We start from the raw sequence: 24,042 nt of genomic DNA, 5'->3' as shown, positions 1-24,042 counted from the left end.
ACGCGCACACACACACATATATATAAACGTATTCTCCGTTGAGATATTGCAGCCGCTGCTGTGTCCAGGCCCAGGAGCCTTAGCACTGTGCTGTGATGTCACTCAATACCACTGACATCACTAGGTGTAAACAACATCTCTCCTTTGCTGTGTATGTGACTATGGAGCTGTTTGGTGATGTCGTCTATTATGGCCTTCATAGAAGCAACAGGAGATTGTTGCATCCATCTAGAACCCTCAGAACTACAGTGCTATGATGTCACTCACTTCCACAGGCCTTGCAGAGTGTAAACAACAACAACCCAGCTTTGTCGTGTATGTAACCATAGGGATTGTGATGTCACCTAGAACCTTCACAGCAGCGACAGCTTTATGAGGAGCATCAGCACTGCTCTGCCTGAGCAGAACCATCACCGCCATAGGTTGTCAAATAACCCGGATTTAACCCACACAGGTAAGTCCAATGGGGTGCAGGCATGTCCTCTATGCTTACAGCTTCCCGTGGGTGTTGGTTTGATACCGTTTGGGGACAGCCAAGGAGGCATCTGCAGGCAACAAAGGTAGGTGTGTGCTTGTGTGTGTGTTTCCTATGCAGATCCTAAGCCCAGTGTCACATGCAAGTAGGAGGAGTAAGAAGGGTTCCTGGCAAATCCGGGTTATGGATTGCATTTAAAAAGGCCCCGTGGGAGTGCAATGGGCCCCTGTCTTGCTGCTTAGCAATAATGGTATGGGTTTAGGTTCTGCTGTGTGTACTGGTGGTTGACTGCCCCCCAGCCCAGAGTGTGCATGGAAAATTGTCTGGCAGCCTCCCTGACAGCAAGCAGTGATAGTGCCCATGAAGGGGACCTTGTTGGGCCCGCCCCTTTCACGGTTATCGCTTCTCGGCCTTTTGGCTAAGATCAAGTGTAGTATCTGTTCTTATCAGTTTAATATCTGATACGTCCCCTATCTGGGGACCATATATTAAATGGATTTTTGAGAACGGGGGCCGATTTCGAAGCTTGCTTCCGTCGCCCTATGCATTGACCCGATATGGCAGTATCTTCGGGTACAGTGCACCACCCCCTTACAGGGTTAAAAAGAAAGATTCCTACTTTCATTGCTACCTGCTTGCTGGCTAGCCAGCTAGCCAGCCCTGTGGGCCTTGCTGCTGCTGCTGCTGCTGCTGCAGCCAAAAAACAAAAGGTGGTGCTGCTGCTGCTTCTGCTGCTTCTGCTTGTGTCTGGCCGCTGTTGGAGCGTCCAGGCACAGGACTTCTGCTGCTGCTGACTAAATGGCCTCCTTAATTGGATCATTTGAGTAGCCAGCACACCTGTGCAGGTAGGGCATGACATGATAGGCAGCTGCCTTGATAGCGGGTGGGTGCTGAATGTTCCTAATTGACAAAATAAGATTAATGCTTATGAAGAAATATAAAATCTCATCCCTTCCCCAATATCGCGCCACACCCCTACCCCTTAATTCCCTGGTTGAACTTGATGGACATATGTCTTTTTTCGACCGTACTAACTATGTAACTATGTAACATAACATGGGGGGGTCTCCTGGCTGTTCACACAGGTGTGTCATTGCTGTACATTGACCATGCATTGCTTCTGTGGTATTGCAAAGGCAAAGACAAATGCTTCCAGCCATCCATTGCACTAATGGATTGGTCATCAGCTGGCTGTCTATGTCCCGCATCAATATAGACCAAAGTACAGAGGGTTAGGCTATGCTATAGTGCACCTACCTGATGCATCAGAAGGTGCGAGGCCCTTGCTAAATTCTGTGCACAGACTTTGAGATCTATGCTTTAGACTGTATCTAAACCTGCTCCAACATGGACTGACATTCTGGCCTACTTTCAGCCGATGCGACTTGTCTGTCGCTGAACAGTCGCTTTTTATGTATTCAGCACCTATGTATAATGTTGTAAAAATGCTCTAGAAGCTAAAGTCGCAGAAATGTCACACATATTTGGCCTGCAACTTTCTGTGCGACAAATTCAGACAGGAAAAATCAGTATAAATCCTTAGAAAATTATCCCCCAGTGTCTCCATCTGCTGGCGGTATTGAATAAGCATTGCTGCACTGATGGGGTATGCATTAGACGAAAAAAAAGAAGAAAAAGAATAATAATACGCCCAGAAAAGAGGCGAAAAGGAGAAAAACGTAAAAAAACGTGAAAAAAAAGTAAGAGGAAGAGAAGGGAAAAAAAGGTGGAAATGGGTTTAAAAGTGATTTCGGCGGAGAAATATATATATATATATATATATATATATATATATATATATATATACGCGCACACACACACATATATATAAACGTATTCTCCGTTGAGATATTGCAGCCGCTGCTGTGTCCAGGCCCAGGAGCCTTAGCACTGTGCTGTGATGTCACTCAATACCACTGACATCACTAGGTGTAAACAACATCTCTCCTTTGCTGTGTATGTGACTATGGAGCTGTTTGGTGATGTCGTCTATTATGGCCTTCATAGAAGCAACAGGAGATTGTTGCATCCATCTAGAACCCTCAGAACTACAGTGCTATGATGTCACTCACTTCCACAGGCCTTGCAGAGTGTAAACAACAACAACCCAGCTTTGTCGTGTATGTAACCATAGGGATTGTGATGTCACCTAGAACCTTCACAGCAGCGACAGCTTTATGAGGAGCATCAGCACTGCTCTGCCTGAGCAGAACCATCACCGCCATAGGTTGTCAAATAACCCGGATTTAACCCACACAGGTAAGTCCAATGGGGTGCAGGCATGTCCTCTATGCTTACAGCTTCCCGTGGGTGTTGGTTTGATACCGTTTGGGGACAGCCAAGGAGGCATCTGCAGGCAACAAAGGTAGGTGTGTGCTTGTGTGTGTGTTTCCTATGCAGATCCTAAGCCCAGTGTCACATGCAAGTAGGAGGAGTAAGAAGGGTTCCTGGCAAATCCGGGTTATGGATTGCATTTAAAAAGGCCCCGTGGGAGTGCAATGGGCCCCTGTCTTGCTGCTTAGCAATAATGGTATGGGTTTAGGTTCTGCTGTGTGTACTGGTGGTTGACTGCCCCCCAGCCCAGAGTGTGCATGGAAAATTGTCTGGCAGCCTCCCTGACAGCAAGCAGTGATAGTGCCCATGAAGGGGACCTTGTTGGGCCCGCCCCTTTCACGGTTATCGCTTCTCGGCCTTTTGGCTAAGATCAAGTGTAGTATCTGTTCTTATCAGTTTAATATCTGATACGTCCCCTATCTGGGGACCATATATTAAATGGATTTTTGAGAACGGGGGCCGATTTCGAAGCTTGCTTCCGTCGCCCTATGCATTGACCCGATATGGCAGTATCTTCGGGTACAGTGCACCACCCCCTTACAGGGTTAAAAAGAAAGATTCCTACTTTCATTGCTACCTGCTTGCTGGCTAGCCAGCTAGCCAGCCCTGTGGGCCTTGCTGCTGCTGCTGCTGCTGCTGCAGCCAAAAAACAAAAGGTGGTGCTGCTGCTGCTTCTGCTGCTTCTGCTTGTGTCTGGCCGCTGTTGGAGCGTCCAGGCACAGGACTTCTGCTGCTGCTGACTAAATGGCCTCCTTAATTGGATCATTTGAGTAGCCAGCACACCTGTGCAGGTAGGGCATGACATGATAGGCAGCTGCCTTGATAGCGGGTGGGTGCTGAATGTTCCTAATTGACAAAATAAGATTAATGCTTATGAAGAAATATAAAATCTCATCCCTTCCCCAATATCGCGCCACACCCCTACCCCTTAATTCCCTGGTTGAACTTGATGGACATATGTCTTTTTTCGACCGTACTAACTATGTAACTATGTAACATAACATGGGGGGGTCTCCTGGCTGTTCACACAGGTGTGTCATTGCTGTACATTGACCATGCATTGCTTCTGTGGTATTGCAAAGGCAAAGACAAATGCTTCCAGCCATCCATTGCACTAATGGATTGGTCATCAGCTGGCTGTCTATGTCCCGCATCAATATAGACCAAAGTACAGAGGGTTAGGCTATGCTATAGTGCACCTACCTGATGCATCAGAAGGTGCGAGGCCCTTGCTAAATTCTGTGCACAGACTTTGAGATCTATGCTTTAGACTGTATCTAAACCTGCTCCAACATGGACTGACATTCTGGCCTACTTTCAGCCGATGCGACTTGTCTGTCGCTGAACAGTCGCTTTTTATGTATTCAGCACCTATGTATAATGTTGTAAAAATGCTCTAGAAGCTAAAGTCGCAGAAATGTCACACATATTTGGCCTGCAACTTTCTGTGCGACAAATTCAGACAGGAAAAATCAGTATAAATCCTTAGAAAATTATCCCCCAGTGTCTCCATCTGCTGGCGGTATTGAATAAGCATTGCTGCACTGATGGGGTATGCATTAGACGAAAAAAAAGAAGAAAAAGAAGAATAATACGCCCAGAAAAGAGGCGAAAAGGAGAAAAACGTAAAAAAACGTGAAAAAAAAGTAAGAGGAAGAGAAGGGAAAAAAAGGTGGAAATGGGTTTAAAAGTGATTTCGGCGGAGAAATATATATATATATATATATATATATATATATATATATATACGCGCACACACACACATATATATAAACGTATTCTCCGTTGAGATATTGCAGCCGCTGCTGTGTCCAGGCCCAGGAGCCTTAGCACTGTGCTGTGATGTCACTCAATACCACTGACATCACTAGGTGTAAACAACATCTCTCCTTTGCTGTGTATGTGACTATGGAGCTGTTTGGTGATGTCGTCTATTATGGCCTTCATAGAAGCAACAGGAGATTGTTGCATCCATCTAGAACCCTCAGAACTACAGTGCTATGATGTCACTCACTTCCACAGGCCTTGCAGAGTGTAAACAACAACAACCCAGCTTTGTCGTGTATGTAACCATAGGGATTGTGATGTCACCTAGAACCTTCACAGCAGCGACAGCTTTATGAGGAGCATCAGCACTGCTCTGCCTGAGCAGAACCATCACCGCCATAGGTTGTCAAATAACCCGGATTTAACCCACACAGGTAAGTCCAATGGGGTGCAGGCATGTCCTCTATGCTTACAGCTTCCCGTGGGTGTTGGTTTGATACCGTTTGGGGACAGCCAAGGAGGCATCTGCAGGCAACAAAGGTAGGTGTGTGCTTGTGTGTGTGTTTCCTATGCAGATCCTAAGCCCAGTGTCACATGCAAGTAGGAGGAGTAAGAAGGGTTCCTGGCAAATCCGGGTTATGGATTGCATTTAAAAAGGCCCCGTGGGAGTGCAATGGGCCCCTGTCTTGCTGCTTAGCAATAATGGTATGGGTTTAGGTTCTGCTGTGTGTACTGGTGGTTGACTGCCCCCCAGCCCAGAGTGTGCATGGAAAATTGTCTGGCAGCCTCCCTGACAGCAAGCAGTGATAGTGCCCATGAAGGGGACCTTGTTGGGCCCGCCCCTTTCACGGTTATCGCTTCTCGGCCTTTTGGCTAAGATCAAGTGTAGTATCTGTTCTTATCAGTTTAATATCTGATACGTCCCCTATCTGGGGACCATATATTAAATGGATTTTTGAGAACGGGGGCCGATTTCGAAGCTTGCTTCCGTCGCCCTATGCATTGACCCGATATGGCAGTATCTTCGGGTACAGTGCACCACCCCCTTACAGGGTTAAAAAGAAAGATTCCTACTTTCATTGCTACCTGCTTGCTGGCTAGCCAGCTAGCCAGCCCTGTGGGCCTTGCTGCTGCTGCTGCTGCTGCTGCAGCCAAAAAACAAAAGGTGGTGCTGCTGCTGCTTCTGCTGCTTCTGCTTGTGTCTGGCCGCTGTTGGAGCGTCCAGGCACAGGACTTCTGCTGCTGCTGACTAAATGGCCTCCTTAATTGGATCATTTGAGTAGCCAGCACACCTGTGCAGGTAGGGCATGACATGATAGGCAGCTGCCTTGATAGCGGGTGGGTGCTGAATGTTCCTAATTGACAAAATAAGATTAATGCTTATGAAGAAATATAAAATCTCATCCCTTCCCCAATATCGCGCCACACCCCTACCCCTTAATTCCCTGGTTGAACTTGATGGACATATGTCTTTTTTCGACCGTACTAACTATGTAACTATGTAACATAACATGGGGGGGTCTCCTGGCTGTTCACACAGGTGTGTCATTGCTGTACATTGACCATGCATTGCTTCTGTGGTATTGCAAAGGCAAAGACAAATGCTTCCAGCCATCCATTGCACTAATGGATTGGTCATCAGCTGGCTGTCTATGTCCCGCATCAATATAGACCAAAGTACAGAGGGTTAGGCTATGCTATAGTGCACCTACCTGATGCATCAGAAGGTGCGAGGCCCTTGCTAAATTCTGTGCACAGACTTTGAGATCTATGCTTTAGACTGTATCTAAACCTGCTCCAACATGGACTGACATTCTGGCCTACTTTCAGCCGATGCGACTTGTCTGTCGCTGAACAGTCGCTTTTTATGTATTCAGCACCTATGTATAATGTTGTAAAAATGCTCTAGAAGCTAAAGTCGCAGAAATGTCACACATATTTGGCCTGCAACTTTCTGTGCGACAAATTCAGACAGGAAAAATCAGTATAAATCCTTAGAAAATTATCCCCCAGTGTCTCCATCTGCTGGCGGTATTGAATAAGCATTGCTGCACTGATGGGGTATGCATTAGACGAAAAAAAAGAAGAAAAAGAAGAATAATACGCCCAGAAAAGAGGCGAAAAGGAGAAAAACGTAAAAAAACGTGAAAAAAAAGTAAGAGGAAGAGAAGGGAAAAAAAGGTGGAAATGGGTTTAAAAGTGATTTCGGCGGAGAAATATATATATATATATATATATATATATATATATATATATATACGCGCACACACACACATATATATAAACGTATTCTCCGTTGAGATATTGCAGCCGCTGCTGTGTCCAGGCCCAGGAGCCTTAGCACTGTGCTGTGATGTCACTCAATACCACTGACATCACTAGGTGTAAACAACATCTCTCCTTTGCTGTGTATGTGACTATGGAGCTGTTTGGTGATGTTGTCTATTATGGCCTTCATAGAAGCAACAGGAGATTGTTGCATCCATCTAGAACCCTCAGAACTACAGTGCTATGATGTCACTCACTTCCACAGGCCTTGCAGAGTGTAAACAACAACAACCCAGCTTTGTCGTGTATGTAACCATAGGGATTGTGATGTCACCTAGAACCTTCACAGCAGCGACAGCTTTATGAGGAGCATCAGCACTGCTCTGCCTGAGCAGAACCATCACCGCCATAGGTTGTCAAATAACCCGGATTTAACCCACACAGGTAAGTCCAATGGGGTGCAGGCATGTCCTCTATGCTTACAGCTTCCCGTGGGTGTTGGTTTGATACCGTTTGGGGACAGCCAAGGAGGCATCTGCAGGCAACAAAGGTAGGTGTGTGCTTGTGTGTGTGTTTCCTATGCAGATCCTAAGCCCAGTGTCACATGCAAGTAGGAGGAGTAAGAAGGGTTCCTGGCAAATCCGGGTTATGGATTGCATTTAAAAAGGCCCCGTGGGAGTGCAATGGGCCCCTGTCTTGCTGCTTAGCAATAATGGTATGGGTTTAGGTTCTGCTGTGTGTACTGGTGGTTGACTGCCCCCCAGCCCAGAGTGTGCATGGAAAATTGTCTGGCAGCCTCCCTGACAGCAAGCAGTGATAGTGCCCATGAAGGGGACCTTGTTGGGCCCGCCCCTTTCACGGTTATCGCTTCTCGGCCTTTTGGCTAAGATCAAGTGTAGTATCTGTTCTTATCAGTTTAATATCTGATACGTCCCCTATCTGGGGACCATATATTAAATGGATTTTTGAGAACGGGGGCCGATTTCGAAGCTTGCTTCCGTCGCCCTATGCATTGACCCGATATGGCAGTATCTTCGGGTACAGTGCACCACCCCCTTACAGGGTTAAAAAGAAAGATTCCTACTTTCATTGCTACCTGCTTGCTGGCTAGCCAGCTAGCCAGCCCTGTGGGCCTTGCTGCTGCTGCTGCTGCTGCTGCAGCCAAAAAACAAAAGGTGGTGCTGCTGCTGCTTCTGCTGCTTCTGCTTGTGTCTGGCCGCTGTTGGAGCGTCCAGGCACAGGACTTCTGCTGCTGCTGACTAAATGGCCTCCTTAATTGGATCATTTGAGTAGCCAGCACACCTGTGCAGGTAGGGCATGACATGATAGGCAGCTGCCTTGATAGCGGGTGGGTGCTGAATGTTCCTAATTGACAAAATAAGATTAATGCTTATGAAGAAATATAAAATCTCATCCCTTCCCCAATATCGCGCCACACCCCTACCCCTTAATTCCCTGGTTGAACTTGATGGACATATGTCTTTTTTCGACCGTACTAACTATGTAACTATGTAACATAACATGGGGGGGTCTCCTGGCTGTTCACACAGGTGTGTCATTGCTGTACATTGACCATGCATTGCTTCTGTGGTATTGCAAAGGCAAAGACAAATGCTTCCAGCCATCCATTGCACTAATGGATTGGTCATCAGCTGGCTGTCTATGTCCCGCATCAATATAGACCAAAGTACAGAGGGTTAGGCTATGCTATAGTGCACCTACCTGATGCATCAGAAGGTGCGAGGCCCTTGCTAAATTCTGTGCACAGACTTTGAGATCTATGCTTTAGACTGTATCTAAACCTGCTCCAACATGGACTGACATTCTGGCCTACTTTCAGCCGATGCGACTTGTCTGTCGCTGAACAGTCGCTTTTTATGTATTCAGCACCTATGTATAATGTTGTAAAAATGCTCTAGAAGCTAAAGTCGCAGAAATGTCACACATATTTGGCCTGCAACTTTCTGTGCGACAAATTCAGACAGGAAAAATCAGTATAAATCCTTAGAAAATTATCCCCCAGTGTCTCCATCTGCTGGCGGTATTGAATAAGCATTGCTGCACTGATGGGGTATGCATTAGACGAAAAAAAAGAAGAAAAAGAAGAATAATACGCCCAGAAAAGAGGCGAAAAGGAGAAAAACGTAAAAAAACGTGAAAAAAAAGTAAGAGGAAGAGAAGGGAAAAAAAGGTGGAAATGGGTTTAAAAGTGATTTCGGCGGAGAAATATATATATATATATATATATATATATATATATATATATATACGCGCACACACACACATATATATAAACGTATTCTCCGTTGAGATATTGCAGCCGCTGCTGTGTCCAGGCCCAGGAGCCTTAGCACTGTGCTGTGATGTCACTCAATACCACTGACATCACTAGGTGTAAACAACATCTCTCCTTTGCTGTGTATGTGACTATGGAGCTGTTTGGTGATGTCGTCTATTATGGCCTTCATAGAAGCAACAGGAGATTGTTGCATCCATCTAGAACCCTCAGAACTACAGTGCTATGATGTCACTCACTTCCACAGGCCTTGCAGAGTGTAAACAACAACAACCCAGCTTTGTCGTGTATGTAACCATAGGGATTGTGATGTCACCTAGAACCTTCACAGCAGCGACAGCTTTATGAGGAGCATCAGCACTGCTCTGCCTGAGCAGAACCATCACCGCCATAGGTTGTCAAATAACCCGGATTTAACCCACACAGGTAAGTCCAATGGGGTGCAGGCATGTCCTCTATGCTTACAGCTTCCCGTGGGTGTTGGTTTGATACCGTTTGGGGACAGCCAAGGAGGCATCTGCAGGCAACAAAGGTAGGTGTGTGCTTGTGTGTGTGTTTCCTATGCAGATCCTAAGCCCAGTGTCACATGCAAGTAGGAGGAGTAAGAAGGGTTCCTGGCAAATCCGGGTTATGGATTGCATTTAAAAAGGCCCCGTGGGAGTGCAATGGGCCCCTGTCTTGCTGCTTAGCAATAATGGTATGGGTTTAGGTTCTGCTGTGTGTACTGGTGGTTGACTGCCCCCCAGCCCAGAGTGTGCATGGAAAATTGTCTGGCAGCCTCCCTGACAGCAAGCAGTGATAGTGCCCATGAAGGGGACCTTGTTGGGCCCGCCCCTTTCACGGTTATCGCTTCTCGGCCTTTTGGCTAAGATCAAGTGTAGTATCTGCATTTGGTCTGGTCGGAAGGTGTCTGTGGTACCCCGCTTCTCGGCCTTGGGGGATTGTCTCTCCTTACGGAGGGACTTCACCCCCTTGCTGCTATTGGGGAGCGGGCTTAGTCCACGGACAACGGGTTGCGATCCCCCTGTCTCTGGGACCTTGTGTCTCAGAAGGCATTTTCGGTACGTTGAGCGTTACCTGTAGCTTCGGAAGCACCTAGGGTACCCCCGACCTCTGCCTTGGGTAAGGGTTCCGCTTTTATAGCGGGATTCCGAGCCCCTGCTGCTATTGGGGAAGGGGCTTAGTCCCTGGGTGTGGAAGATGCCGTTCTCCTGGGCTTTCCCCTCTGGGGAAATGTCGATGCGAAATACCATCCGCATAGAGGTGTCGGAGAGCCATCGTCAGTTGAAGAACCTCCGCTTCATTGCGGAGGTGATTCTTCTTGACTACTTCCGCCTCAATAGGGAGGACATCCTGTGTCTAAATGACCAGGAAAGCCGTGGCCTGTATACCGTCACCTTCACGGCCACGGCGTGTTGCGATAACATCTATGCAACCTTGTCTGGTGCGGACCAGAGGGACGATCGACTCGACGGTCTTTCGTTCCAGTTCCTCTATGGTGAGGAACATATACCGTTGGTGGTGGCTATGCACAGCCCTCATGTGACCACGGAGGATATAGCCACTTTTCTTCGGCGATACTGCGAAGAGGTGCGATTCGCAAACAAAATCTTGAACTCCGTGCGGTTCTGGAACGGCAAGAGGAAGTTCTGGGTCAAGCTCCGTAAGGATCCCGGTGGTATTGGGGGTCTTTGCCATCCGCCCCCAAATTTTGCCATCGGGAGAGTTCGGGGCTTCCTGTTCTATCCTCAAATGCCTATGTATTGCCGAAATTGCTTGAGGTTTGGCCACACCCAGGAGACCTGCGGCGCGGAGCGTGTGATTCGCTGCAATAGGTGTGGCCAAGAAGGTCACATAGCCTCAAGATGTAGCCATACAATAAGGTGCAACCTCTGCGGAGAGGAAAATCACGATTTTAATTCCTGTCCCCATAAAGCAAAAACTACGATGGGTGGGTCAAGGCTGGGCCCACCCAAAGAGGGGACAGGACAAAAGACGTCCTTTTTTAAGATGCCCAAACCCCAGATGGCAGGTACTGATGGGTCCAGGCCCAAGACCTCTGGTGCTCCATCGGGGGGCCCACCGGTGGTAGTGCTAGGGGGAGGCCATGGGGATTCCACGAAGCCCGGGCGGGTGATCGAGTTTACTGCCCGGGAAATTGAAAGACGTCGATCGACTTCCTACCTGGCTCAAGAGCCCGCCGAAACTTCTGAAGGGGGCTCACCTGTGGCGGGTGGCAGCCGACGGGCCTCGGTGGGGGCAAAAGTGGACCCAAAATTGCAGCATAAGCCAGGTACTGGCTTGGCCCAGGGTCGCCCTGCTCCGGACGAAGAGGCCCCGGTGAAAGCCCGCCGGAAGGGGAGCCAGGTGGCCAGGTCTGAGCCCGGTCCTGTTACTCCGCCTATACAGGACAGGGCCAAGAAGACAAGTGGCGCCAAACCAGGGTTTGCTGCCCCGCCAGCAGTGGACCCGGTGGGTAAAACTGGCCATCGTCGATCGATGGGGAAGTTGGAGCAACAGTCCTCAGCAACGCTTGCTGGGGAACAAGCGATGAAAACTTCCCAAGGTAGCGGCAAAGGTTCCGGAAAAGAGGCCTCACAGGCCCCTGTGCAGCAGTTCCAGTCGTCAAATGATGAAAGAAGACGCAGATCCATCAGCCGGGGGCCAGAGATTACATCGAGTGAGAGCAACACAGAGGATATGGACAGCAGTGTGACATTTAAAAGACAAAGAGAAGAAGAAGAGGAAGACATTCAAAGGAAAGCGGCGTGCCGTAGTTCGGACGAGAGCGAGCTCAGGGTCGGGGCATCATCGATCTCAAGCTCCGACCCTCAGAACATCAAGGAGCTGATGACCCCGCAGGCGGGGGATGACGGTACGCAGCTTATTATTGACTTTGATTCTCCAAGCACGGACTCTCCATAAACTATGCCTATCCCTGTAAAAATTGCCTCACTCAATGTGAGGTCCTTAAAGAGCCCTGATCGCAGGGCTGCTTTATTTTCTTATCTAGAGACATGTGACTTTGACCTTTGCCTGCTACAAGAATGTGGAATCCCTAGTAAAATGGACTATAAAGACTTAAAAGAAGACTGGAAGCTGGGCCCATCCATATGGTCCGGTGCAAATGACTGTCGTTCTGTGGGTGTTGGGCTGCTCTGCCGAGGCCAGTCCTTTTCTATTCATACAGTAACTGAGATTGTGCCTGGCAGAGCTCTTTTAATTCATCTATATTTTAATGGACTTTTAATTCGTGTTTTAAATGTGTATGCCCCTCCTGATAAACAGGAGCGGGCAGAACTATTTGAAATTTTACCACTGTTTTGTGTTGGGTCTTCCCCCCTGCTGGTGGGAGGTGATTTTAACTGCATACGTGATGGGGAACACCGGCAGGGTGGGGATATTAATCGTAAAGACCGCACTTCTTACCTGCTTAAAAATTTTATTGATGATTTTAATTTGAAAGATTGCTGGAAGGATCTCTTGCCGGAGGACCCAGGCGCCACATGGTCCAATGGAAGAGTGAGCTCCAGAATCGATTTTATTTTTTCCTCTAGAGCTTTTAAACCCCTGAAATGCACGCTCGAGCAGAATATCTTCTCTGATCATAAGCTCCTCTTGGTGGGCCTGGAGCTAGAGGGGGAGCAAAAAGCAAAAAGGGGCCTCTGGAGATTAAACACCACACTCCTAGAGGACCCTGAGATAAAAGAGGAGTTTGTGCGGACCTACCAATGCTGGCAATCACAAAGAAAACCCCACGAGCCTATGCTGCACTGGTGGGAGGGCACCAAATCTAAAATCAGATTTTTTTTTATCAAAGCAGGTAAGAAGAAGGCAAAAATGGAAAAACAGTGGTTTTATGTTCTTAACATGCGTTTAAATGTACTTTTTAAATTGAAAGAAGCTGGTATGGATGTAGAAAATGATATTTTAAACCTTAAAACTGAAATAAAACATGCCATAGAAAAGAAAGGGAAACAAATCATTTTTAACTCACATGTGCAGCACCTGGAGGAGGGCGAGAAATGTTCCCGTTTCTTTTTTAAAAAAGTGATGAATAGGAGGGATATCATCCAAAACCTTGAGGGTGAATCCACTCCAAAAGGCATGTTAGATGCAGTTTTTAACTTCTACCAGCTTCTTTTTAATAAGAAAGATCTTAATCCATCCTTTTTAGAACATGTTCTTAATTCCCTTGATTTTAAGCTAGATGTTTTAGACCAGGAGGTTTTATCCCGTGATCTTAACTTAGATGAACTTTTATTTGTTTTTAAAAGTTTTTCTAGTGGGAAGGCCCCTGGGGAAGATGGTTTACCCATCGAATTTTATTTAGCTTTTTGGGATATTTTAAAGGATGATATGGTTTTATTGTATAAAGAAACTTTTATTGTTAATGAACTTCCCCCTTCCTGGAGGAGGGGGATTGTATCATTACTTTTTAAAAAGGGTGAAAAGGATATGCTAAAAAATTGGCGCCCCATCACACTTTTAAATGTTGATTATAAAGTTTTAGCCAAGTTATTAGCTGTCCGTTTTAAACCTTTTATTCATAAATTAATTCACCCAAATCAGGTTTGTGGGGTACCTGGAAGGTCTATAGCTGAATCCCTAAATATTTTAAGAGATGTTTTATGGTACTTTAAGGATAGAAATCAAACTGTAGCAATTTTATCCTTAGACTTTGAAAAAGCCTTTGATAGGGTCTCCCATGAATACCTGTTTTTAGTTCTTAAAAAGATGGCAGTGCCTGAAACGATTTTAAGCCGAATCATGCTTTTATACCGATCCTGTTTTAGTCAAGTCTCTGTTAATGGCTTTTTAACCAGCGGTGTTCCTCTTTTATCAGGTGTCAAACAGGGCTGCCCCCTGTCCCCACTCCTTTTTATTTGCGCAATCGAACCACTGATGGCCCTCCTCAGAAAAGACCGGGTAGTAAGAGGCGTACCGATACCTGGTGGAGGAGGGACCCATCTAAAGGTGTTGGGGTACATGGATGATGTCACCATACTGTGCCCGGACTCTCCATCCATGAGGGGGGCATTGAGGAACACCAGCTATTTCTGCGAGGTCTCTGGTTTTAAGCTAAACACAGATAAATGTGACTGTTTTTATATTGGCTCCTGGGATTCATCCATCACCCCAGGAGTCACAATGCAACAGGATCAAATTAAAGTTTTAGGTATTGTTTTTAACCAGGTCAATGATGGGAGCCCTAACTGGGATTCAGCTATAGCTAAGATGGAGAAGAAGATTTTAATGTGGAATCTTAGAAACCTTACCATGGAGGGGAAGATTTTAATAATAAAGATGGTTTTACTCCCTATTATGCTATACATTGCCATGGTATTTCCTCCATCTATTTTATACATTAAAAAAGTAACTAGAATTGTTTTTACTTTTTTATGGGGTTCAAAAATGGAGAAATTAAAGCGTGATTTTATGTACAAAAGTAAAGATAATGGCGGGAAAGATGTTCCTAACCTTTTTACTTTCTTTTACATAAAGTATTTCTGTTTCTGTTTTAAAATTATTAAATCCAATGGCATTTTTAGCTGCTTTTTAAGGTACGCTGCGGGCATGGTTTTTAAAAGATGGTTGCGCATCCCTCTGAACGCTCCGGTGCTTCTGTGTCCCCCAAAACATTATGTGGTGTTGGAAAAGACAGTCAGGCTCCTAGGTCTCCAAGATTTGGAGCCTGACATACTGGGGGACCAGAGAAAGGTATCAAAGGTCCTCAGGCGGAGTGAGGTTACCCTGGCAGTGTCCAATTTCACACAGGCAAGATCCAAAAAGGTATGGCGGAACGTGTACGGGAAGTTTCTGGCGAATGTACACAGGGATCTTGCCTGGGCAATCGTCCACCAGTGCCTCCCTACTCGTGAGTTTCAGCACAGGCGAGGACTGGTGGCGAGAGCCAAGTGCCCGAGAGATGGCTGCGGAGTGGACGAAACGGTGCTGCACATATTTTGGAACTGCCCTTTTGCACGGGAGCTTTGGAGGAAGGTAGGCCCACTTTTGAAGTGGGCCTGCGGCCTAAAAGATTTTAATCACGAATGTGTCTTTTACGGTCTTTTTAACTGCCCCAATTTTAAACAGCAGATGATCTGCTGGATGATTATTAATTGTTTTAAAAATGCCATCTGGAAAGTTAGGAACATCTTACTTTTTAAACATGATTTTATTGATGTTAAAAACTGTATAAAGCTGGCCCTGAGTGAGATGTACATCTATTACCTAAGAGACAAGAAACAGTTGGGGGCCAGCGAGGCAGCATCCATGTGGTGTCTGCCTCTATGGAACGAAATAACAGTATAATCAGTTTTTATGACATTTGTATAATGTTTTATCCTGCCATTTTTATTTTTTCTCCTTTTATTACTGGTTTTATTATTTGTATTTTAAAACTTTTGTGAACCTTTTATTATTTTGCATTTTAAATTTTGTATGGTTTCTTATTTATTCAATAAAATTTTGTTGAAACCTTATCTGTTCTTATCAGTTTAATATCTGATACGTCCCCTATCTGGGGACCATATATTAAATGGATTTTTGAGAACGGGGGCCGATTTCGAAGCTTGCTTCCGTCGCCCTATGCATTGACCCGATATGGCAGTATCTTCGGGTACAGTGCACCACCCCCTTACAGGGTTAAAAAGAAAGATTCCTACTTTCATTGCTACCTGCTTGCTGGCTAGCCAGCTAGCCAGCCCTGTGGGCCTTGCTGCTGCTGCTGCTGCTGCTGCAGCCAAAAAACAAAAGGTGGTGCTGCTGCTGCTTCTGCTGCTTCTGCTTGTGTCTGGCCGCTGTTGGAGCGTCCAGGCACAGGACTTCTGCTGCTGCTGACTAAATGGCCTCCTTAATTGGATCATTTGAGTAGCCAGCACACCTGTGCAGGTAGGGCATGACATGATAGGCAGCTGCCTTGATAGCGGGTGGGTGCTGAATGTTCCTAATTGACAAAATAAGATTAATGCTTATGAAGAAATATAAAATCTCATCCCTTCCCCAATATCGCGCCACACCCCTACCCCTTAATTCCCTGGTTGAACTTGATGGACATATGTCTTTTTTCGACCGTACTAACTATGTAACTATGTAACATAACATGGGGGGGTCTCCTGGCTGTTCACACAGGTGTGTCATTGCTGTACATTGACCATGCATTGCTTCTGTGGTATTGCAAAGGCAAAGACAAATGCTTCCAGCCATCCATTGCACTAATGGATTGGTCATCAGCTGGCTGTCTATGTCCCGCATCAATATAGACCAAAGTACAGAGGGTTAGGCTATGCTATAGTGCACCTACCTGATGCATCAGAAGGTGCGAGGCCCTTGCTAAATTCTGTGCACAGACTTTGAGATCTATGCTTTAGACTGTATCTAAACCTGCTCCAACATGGACTGACATTCTGGCCTACTTTCAGCCGATGCGACTTGTCTGTCGCTGAACAGTCGCTTTTTATGTATTCAGCACCTATGTATAATGTTGTAAAAATGCTCTAGAAGCTAAAGTCGCAGAAATGTCACACATATTTGGCCTGCAACTTTCTGTGCGACAAATTCAGACAGGAAAAATCAGTATAAATCCTTAGAAAATTATCCCCCAGTGTCTCCATCTGCTGGCGGTATTGAATAAGCATTGCTGCACTGATGGGGTATGCATTAGACGAAAAAAAAGAAGAAAAAGAAGAATAATACGCCCAGAAAAGAGGCGAAAAGGAGAAAAACGTAAAAAAACGTGAAAAAAAAGTAAGAGGAAGAGAAGGGAAAAAAAGGTGGAAATGGGTTTAAAAGTGATTTCGGCGGAGAAATATATATATATATATATATATATATATATATATATATATATATACGCGCACACACACACATATATATAAACGTATTCTCCGTTGAGATATTGCAGCCGCTGCTGTGTCCAGGCCCAGGAGCCTTAGCACTGTGCTGTGATGTCACTCAATACCACTGACATCACTAGGTGTAAACAACATCTCTCCTTTGCTGTGTATGTGACTATGGAGCTGTTTGGTGATGTCGTCTATTATGGCCTTCATAGAAGCAACAGGAGATTGTTGCATCCATCTAGAACCCTCAGAACTACAGTGCTATGATGTCACTCACTTCCACAGGCCTTGCAGAGTGTAAACAACAACAACCCAGCTTTGTCGTGTATGTAACCATAGGGATTGTGATGTCACCTAGAACCTTCACAGCAGCGACAGCTTTATGAGGAGCATCAGCACTGCTCTGCCTGAGCAGAACCATCACCGCCATAGGTTGTCAAATAACCCGGATTTAACCCACACAGGTAAGTCCAATGGGGTGCAGGCATGTCCTCTATGCTTACAGCTTCCCGTGGGTGTTGGTTTGATACCGTTTGGGGACAGCCAAGGAGGCATCTGCAGGCAACAAAGGTAGGTGTGTGCTTGTGTGTGTGTTTCCTATGCAGATCCTAAGCCCAGTGTCACATGCAAGTAGGAGGAGTAAGAAGGGTTCCTGGCAAATCCGGGTTATGGATTGCATTTAAAAAGGCACCGTGGGAGTGCAATGGGCCCCTGTCTTGCTGCTTAGCAATAATGGTATGGGTTTAGGTTCTGCTGTGTGTACTGGTGGTTGACTGCCCCCCAGCCCAGAGTGTGCATGGAAAATTGTCTGGCAGCCTCCCTGACAGCAAGCAGTGATAGTGCCCATGAAGGGGACCTTGTTGGGCCCGCCCCTTTCACGGTTATCGCTTCTCGGCCTTTTGGCTAAGATCAAGTGTAGTATCTGTTCTTATCAGTTTAATATCTGATACGTCCCCTATCTGGGGACCATATATTAAATGGATTTTTGAGAACGGGGGCCGATTTCGAAGCTTGCTTCCGTCGCCCTATGCATTGACCCGATATGGCAGTATCTTCGGGTACAGTGCACCACCCCCTTACAGGGTTAAAAAGAAAGATTCCTACTTTCATTGCTACCTGCTTGCTGGCTAGCCAGCTAGCCAGCCCTGTGGGCCTTGCTGCTGCTGCTGCTGCTGCTGCAGCCAAAAAACAAAAGGTGGTGCTGCTGCTGCTTCTGCTGCTTCTGCTTGTGTCTGGCCGCTGTTGGAGCGTCCAGGCACAGGACTTCTGCTGCTGCTGACTAAATGGCCTCCTTAATTGGATCATTTGAGTAGCCAGCACACCTGTGCAGGTAGGGCATGACATGATAGGCAGCTGCCTTGATAGCGGGTGGGTGCTGAATGTTCCTAATTGACAAAATAAGATTAATGCTTATGAAGAAATATAAAATCTCATCCCTTCCCCAATATCGCGCCACACCCCTACCCCTTAATTCCCTGGTTGAACTTGATGGACATATGTCTTTTTTCGACCGTACTAACTATGTAACTATGTAACATAACATGGGGGGGTCTCCTGGCTGTTCACACAGGTGTGTCATTGCTGTACATTGACCATGCATTGCTTCTGTGGTATTGCAAAGGCAAAGACAAATGCTTCCAGCCATCCATTGCACTAATGGATTGGTCATCAGCTGGCTGTCTATGTCCCGCATCAATATAGACCAAAGTACAGAGGGTTAGGCTATGCTATAGTGCACCTACCTGATGCATCAGAAGGTGCGAGGCCCTTGCTAAATTCTGTGCACAGACTTTGAGATCTATGCTTTAGACTGTATCTAAACCTGCTCCAACATGGACTGACATTCTGGCCTACTTTCAGCCGATGCGACTTGTCTGTCGCTGAACAGTCGCTTTTTATGTATTCAGCACCTATGTATAATGTTGTAAAAATGCTCTAGAAGCTAAAGTCGCAGAAATGTCACACATATTTGGCCTGCAACTTTCTGTGCGACAAATTCAGACAGGAAAAATCAGTATAAATCCTTAGAAAATTATCCCCCAGTGTCTCCATCTGCTGGCGGTATTGAATAAGCATTGCTGCACTGATGGGGTATGCATTAGACGAAAAAAAAGAAGAAAAAGAAGAATAATACGCCCAGAAAAGAGGCGAAAAGGAGAAAAACGTAAAAAAACGTGAAAAAAAAAGTAAGAGGAAGAGAAGGGAAAAAAAGGTGGAAATGGGTTTAAAAGTGATTTCGGCGGAGAAATATATATATATATATATATATATATATATATATATATATATATATACGCGCACACACACACATATATATAAACGTATTCTCCGTTGAGATATTGCAGCCGCTGCTGTGTCCAGGCCCAGGAGCCTTAGCACTGTGCTGTGATGTCACTCAATACCACTGACATCACTAGGTGTAAACAACATCTCTCCTTTGCTGTGTATGTGACTATGGAGCTGTTTGGTGATGTCGTCTATTATGGCCTTCATAGAAGCAACAGGAGATTGTTGCATCCATCTAGAACCCTCAGAACTACAGTGCTATGATGTCACTCACTTCCACAGGCCTTGCAGAGTGTAAACAACAACAACCCAGCTTTGTCGTGTATGTAACCATAGGGATTGTGATGTCACCTAGAACCTTCACAGCAGCGACAGCTTTATGAGGAGCATCAGCACTGCTCTGCCTGAGCAGAACCATCACCGCCATAGGTTGTCAAATAACCCGGATTTAACCCACACAGGTAAGTCCAATGGGGTGCAGGCATGTCCTCTATGCTTACAGCTTCCCGTGGGTGTTGGTTTGATACCGTTTGGGGACAGCCAAGGAGGCATCTGCAGGCAACAAAGGTAGGTGTGTGCTTGTGTGTGTGTTTCCTATGCAGATCCTAAGCCCAGTGTCATATGCAAGTAGGAGGAGTAAGAAGGGTTCCTGGCAAATCCGGGTTATGGATTGCATTTAAAAAGGCCCCGTGGGAGTGCAATGGGCCCCTGTCTTGCTGCTTAGCAATAATGGTATGGGTTTAGGTTCTGCTGTGTGTACTGGTGGTTGACTGCCCCCCAGCCCAGAGTGTGCATGGAAAATTGTCTGGCAGCCTCCCTGACAGCAAGCAGTGATAGTGCCCATGAAGGGGACCTTGTTGGGCCCGCCCCTTTCACGGTTATCGCTTCTCGGCCTTTTGGCTAAGATCAAGTGTAGTATCTGTTCTTATCAGTTTAATATCTGATACGTCCCCTATCTGGGGACCATATATTAAATGGATTTTTGAGAACGGGGGCCGATTTCGAAGCTTGCTTCCGTCGCCCTATGCATTGACCCGATATGGCAGTATCTTCGGGTACAGTGCACCACCCCCTTACAGGGTTAAAAAGAAAGATTCCTACTTTCATTGCTACCTGCTTGCTGGCTAGCCAGCTAGCCAGCCCTGTGGGCCTTGCTGCTGCTGCTGCTGCTGCTGCAGCCAAAAAACAAAAGGTGGTGCTGCTGCTGCTTCTGCTGCTTCTGCTTGTGTCTGGCCGCTGTTGGAGCGTCCAGGCACAGGACTTCTGCTGCTGCTGACTAAATGGCCTCCTTAATTGGATCATTTGAGTAGCCAGCACACCTGTGCAGGTAGGGCATGACATGATAGGCAGCTGCCTTGATAGCGGGTGGGTGCTGAATGTTCCTAATTGACAAAATAAGATTAATGCTTATGAAGAAATATAAAATCTCATCCCTTCCCCAATATCGCGCCACACCCCTACCCCTTAATTCCCTGGTTGAACTTGATGGACATATGTCTTTTTTCGACCGTACTAACTATGTAACTATGTAACATAACATGGGGGGGGTCTCCTGGCTGTTCACACAGGTGTGTCATTGCTGTACATTGACCATGCATTGCTTCTGTGGTATTGCAAAGGCAAAGACAAATGCTTCCAGCCATCCATTGCACTAATGGATTGGTCATCAGCTGGCTGTCTATGTCCCGCATCAATATAGACCAAAGTACAGAGGGTTAGGCTATGCTATAGTGCACCTACCTGATGCATCAGAAGGTGCGAGGCCCTTGCTAAATTCTGTGCACAGACTTTGAGATCTATGCTTTAGACTGTATCTAAACCTGCTCCAACATGGACTGACATTCTGGCCTACTTTCAGCCGATGCGACTTGTCTGTCGCTGAACAGTCGCTTTTTATGTATTCAGCACCTATGTATAATGTTGTAAAAATGCTCTAGAAGCTAAAGTCGCAGAAATGTCACACATATTTGGCCTGCAACTTTCTGTGCGACAAATTCAGACAGGAAAAATCAGTATAAATCCTTAGAAAATTATCCCCCAGTGTCTCCATCTGCTGGCGGTATTGAATAAGCATTGCTGCACTGATGGGGTATGCATTAGACGAAAAAAAAGAAGAAAAAGAAGAATAATACGCCCAGAAAAGAGGCGAAAAGGAGAAAAACGTAAAAAAACGTGAAAAAAAAGTAAGAGGAAGAGAAGGGAAAAAAAGGTGGAAATGGGTTTAAAAGTGATTTCGGCGGAGAAATATATATATATATATATATATATATATATATATATATATATATATATACGCGCACACACACACATATATATAAACGTATTCTCCGTTGAGATATTGCAGCCGCTGCTGTGTCCAGGCCCAGGAGCCTTAGCACTGTGCTGTGATGTCACTCAATACCACTGACATCACTAGGTGTAAACAACATCTCTCCTTTGCTGTGTATGTGACTATGGAGCTGTTTGGTGATGTCGTCTATTATGGCCTTCATAGAAGCAACAGGAGATTGTTGCATCCATCTAGAACCCTCAGAACTACAGTGCTATGATGTCACTCACTTCCACAGGCCTTGCAGAGTGTAAACAACAACAACCCAGCTTTGTCGTGTATGTAACCATAGGGATTGTGATGTCACCTAGAACCTTCACAGCAGCGACAGCTTTATGAGGAGCATCAGCACTGCTCTGCCTGAGCAGAACCATCACCGCCATAGGTTGTCAAATAACCCGGATTTAACCCACACAGGTAAGTCCAATGGGGTGCAGGCATGTCCTCTATGCTTACAGCTTCCCGTGGGTGTTGGTTTGATACCGTTTGGGGACAGCCAAGGAGGCATCTGCAGGCAACAAAGGTAGGTGTGTGCTTGTGTGTGTGTTTCCTATGCAGATCCTAAGCCCAGGTGTCACATGCAAGTAGGAGGAGTAAGAAGGGTTCCTGGCAAATCCGGGTTATGGATTGCATTTAAAAAGGGCCCCGTGGGAGTGCAATGGGCCCCTGTCTTGCTGCTTAGCAATAATGGTATGGGTTTAGGTTCTGCTGTGTGTACTGGTGGTTGACTGCCCCCCAGCCCAGAGTGTGCATGGAAAATTGTCTGGCAGCCTCCCTGACAGCAAGCAGTGATAGTGCCCATGAAGGGGACCTTGTTGGGGCCCGCCCCTTTCACGGTTATCGCTTCTCGGCCTTTTGGCTAAGATCAAGTGTAGTATCTGTTCTTATCAGTTTAATATCTGATACGTCCCCTATCTGGGGACCATATATTAAATGGATTTTTGAGAACGGGGGCCGATTTCTAAGCTTGCTTCCGTCGCCCTATGCATTGACCCGATATGGCAGTATCTTCGGGTACAGTGCACCACCCCCTTACAGGGTTAACAAAGAAAGATTCCTACTTTCATTGCTACCTGCTTGCTGGCTAGCCAGCTAGCCAGCCCTGTGGGCCTTGCTGCTGCTGCTGCTGCTGCTGCAGCCAAAAAACAAAAGGTGGTGCTGCTGCTGCTTCTGCTGCTTCTGCTTCTGCTTGTGTCTGGCCCCTGTTGGAGCGTCCAGGCACAGGACTTCTGCTGCTGCTGACTAAATGGCCTCCTTAATTGGATCATTTGAGTAGCCAGCACACCTGTGCAGGTAGGGCATGACATGATAGGCAGCTGCCTTGATAGCGGGTGGGTGCTGAATGTTCCTAATTGACAAAATAAGATTAATGCTTATGAAGAAATATAAAATCTCATCCCTTCCCCAATATCGCGCCACACCCCTACCCCTTAATTCCCTGGTTGAACTTGATGGACATATGTCTTTTTTCGACCGTACTAACTATGTAACTATGTAACATAACATGGGGGGGGGGGTCTCCTGGCTGTTCACACAGGTGTGTCATTGCTGTACATTGACCATGCATTGCTTCTGTGGTATTGCAAAGGCAAAGACAAATGCTTCCAGCCATCCATTGCACTAATGGATTGGTCATCAGCTGGCTGTCTATGTCCCGCATCAATATAGACCAAAGTACAGAGGGTTAGGCTATGCTATAGTGCACCTACCTGATGCATCAGAAGGTGCGAGGCCCTTGCTAAATTCTGTGCACAGACTTTGAGATCTATGCTTTAGACTGTATCTAAACCTGCTCCAACATGGACTGACATTCTGGCCTACTTTCAGCCGATGCGACTTGTCTGTCGCTGAACAGTCGCTTTTTATGTATTCAGCACCTATGTATAATGTTTGTAAAAATGCTCTAGAAGCTAAAGTCGCAGAAATGTCACACATATTTGGCCTGCAACTTTCTGTGCGACAAATTCAGACAGGAAAAATCAGTATAAATCCTTAGAAAATTATCCCCCAGTGTCTCCATCTGCTGGCGGTATTGAATAAGCATTGCTGCACTGATGGGGTATGCATTAGACGAAAAAAAAGAAGAAAAAGAAGAATAATACGCCCAGAAAAGAGGCGAAAAGGAGAAAAACGTAAAAAAAACGTGAAAAAAAAAGTAAGAGGAAGAGAAGGGAAAAAAAGGTGGAAATGGGTTTAAAAGTGATTTCGGCGGAGAAATATATATATATATATATATATATATATATATATATATATACGCGCACACACACACATATATATAAACGTATTCTCCGTTGAGATATTGCAGCCGCTGCTGTGTCCAGGCCCAGGAGCCTTAGCACTGTGCTGTGATGTCACTCAGATACCACTGACATCACTAGGTGTAAACAACATCTCTCCTTTGCTGTGTATGTGACTATGGAGCTGTTTGGTGATGTCGTCT

General features: G+C 46.0%; 8 non-coding genes and 1 pseudogene across 8 annotated transcripts; all 9 read left to right on the top strand.

The window, feature by feature from the left end:
* The first annotated feature begins 873 nt into the window (after positions 1–873).
* LOC130320672 (U2 spliceosomal RNA) lies at positions 874–1,064 on the top strand. Its single transcript, XR_008866533.1, has one exon. It is a non-coding gene; the product is annotated as a U2 spliceosomal RNA (small nuclear RNA).
* Positions 1,065–3,153: 2,089 nt separating this feature from the next.
* LOC130320692 (U2 spliceosomal RNA) lies at positions 3,154–3,344 on the top strand. Its single transcript, XR_008866550.1, has one exon. It is a non-coding gene; the product is annotated as a U2 spliceosomal RNA (small nuclear RNA).
* A 2,085-nt stretch (positions 3,345–5,429) lies between these two features.
* Positions 5,430–5,620, top strand: LOC130320691 (U2 spliceosomal RNA). Its single transcript, XR_008866549.1, has one exon. It is a non-coding gene; the product is annotated as a U2 spliceosomal RNA (small nuclear RNA).
* A 2,087-nt stretch (positions 5,621–7,707) lies between these two features.
* Positions 7,708–7,898, top strand: LOC130320690 (U2 spliceosomal RNA). Its single transcript, XR_008866548.1, has one exon. It is a non-coding gene; the product is annotated as a U2 spliceosomal RNA (small nuclear RNA).
* A 2,087-nt stretch (positions 7,899–9,985) lies between these two features.
* Positions 9,986–10,203, top strand: LOC130320689 (U2 spliceosomal RNA; annotated as a pseudogene).
* Positions 10,204–15,592: 5,389 nt separating this feature from the next.
* On the top strand, positions 15,593–15,778 carry LOC130320688 (U2 spliceosomal RNA). The gene has a single exon (XR_008866547.1). It is a non-coding gene; the product is annotated as a U2 spliceosomal RNA (small nuclear RNA).
* Positions 15,779–17,867: 2,089 nt separating this feature from the next.
* LOC130320683 (U2 spliceosomal RNA) lies at positions 17,868–18,058 on the top strand. The gene has a single exon (XR_008866543.1). It is a non-coding gene; the product is annotated as a U2 spliceosomal RNA (small nuclear RNA).
* A 2,092-nt stretch (positions 18,059–20,150) lies between these two features.
* On the top strand, positions 20,151–20,341 carry LOC130320671 (U2 spliceosomal RNA). Its single transcript, XR_008866532.1, has one exon. It is a non-coding gene; the product is annotated as a U2 spliceosomal RNA (small nuclear RNA).
* Positions 20,342–22,438: 2,097 nt separating this feature from the next.
* On the top strand, positions 22,439–22,629 carry LOC130320687 (U2 spliceosomal RNA). The gene has a single exon (XR_008866546.1). It is a non-coding gene; the product is annotated as a U2 spliceosomal RNA (small nuclear RNA).
* Positions 22,630–24,042: the final 1,413 nt, after the last annotated feature.

This window comes from Hyla sarda, unplaced genomic scaffold, assembly GCF_029499605.1.
Source record: "Hyla sarda isolate aHylSar1 unplaced genomic scaffold, aHylSar1.hap1 scaffold_2218, whole genome shotgun sequence".
Lineage (NCBI taxonomy): Eukaryota > Metazoa > Chordata > Amphibia > Anura > Hylidae > Hyla > Hyla sarda.
Note: the sequence above shows the minus strand (reverse complement) of the source record. Positions and strands in the feature narration are given on the sequence as shown.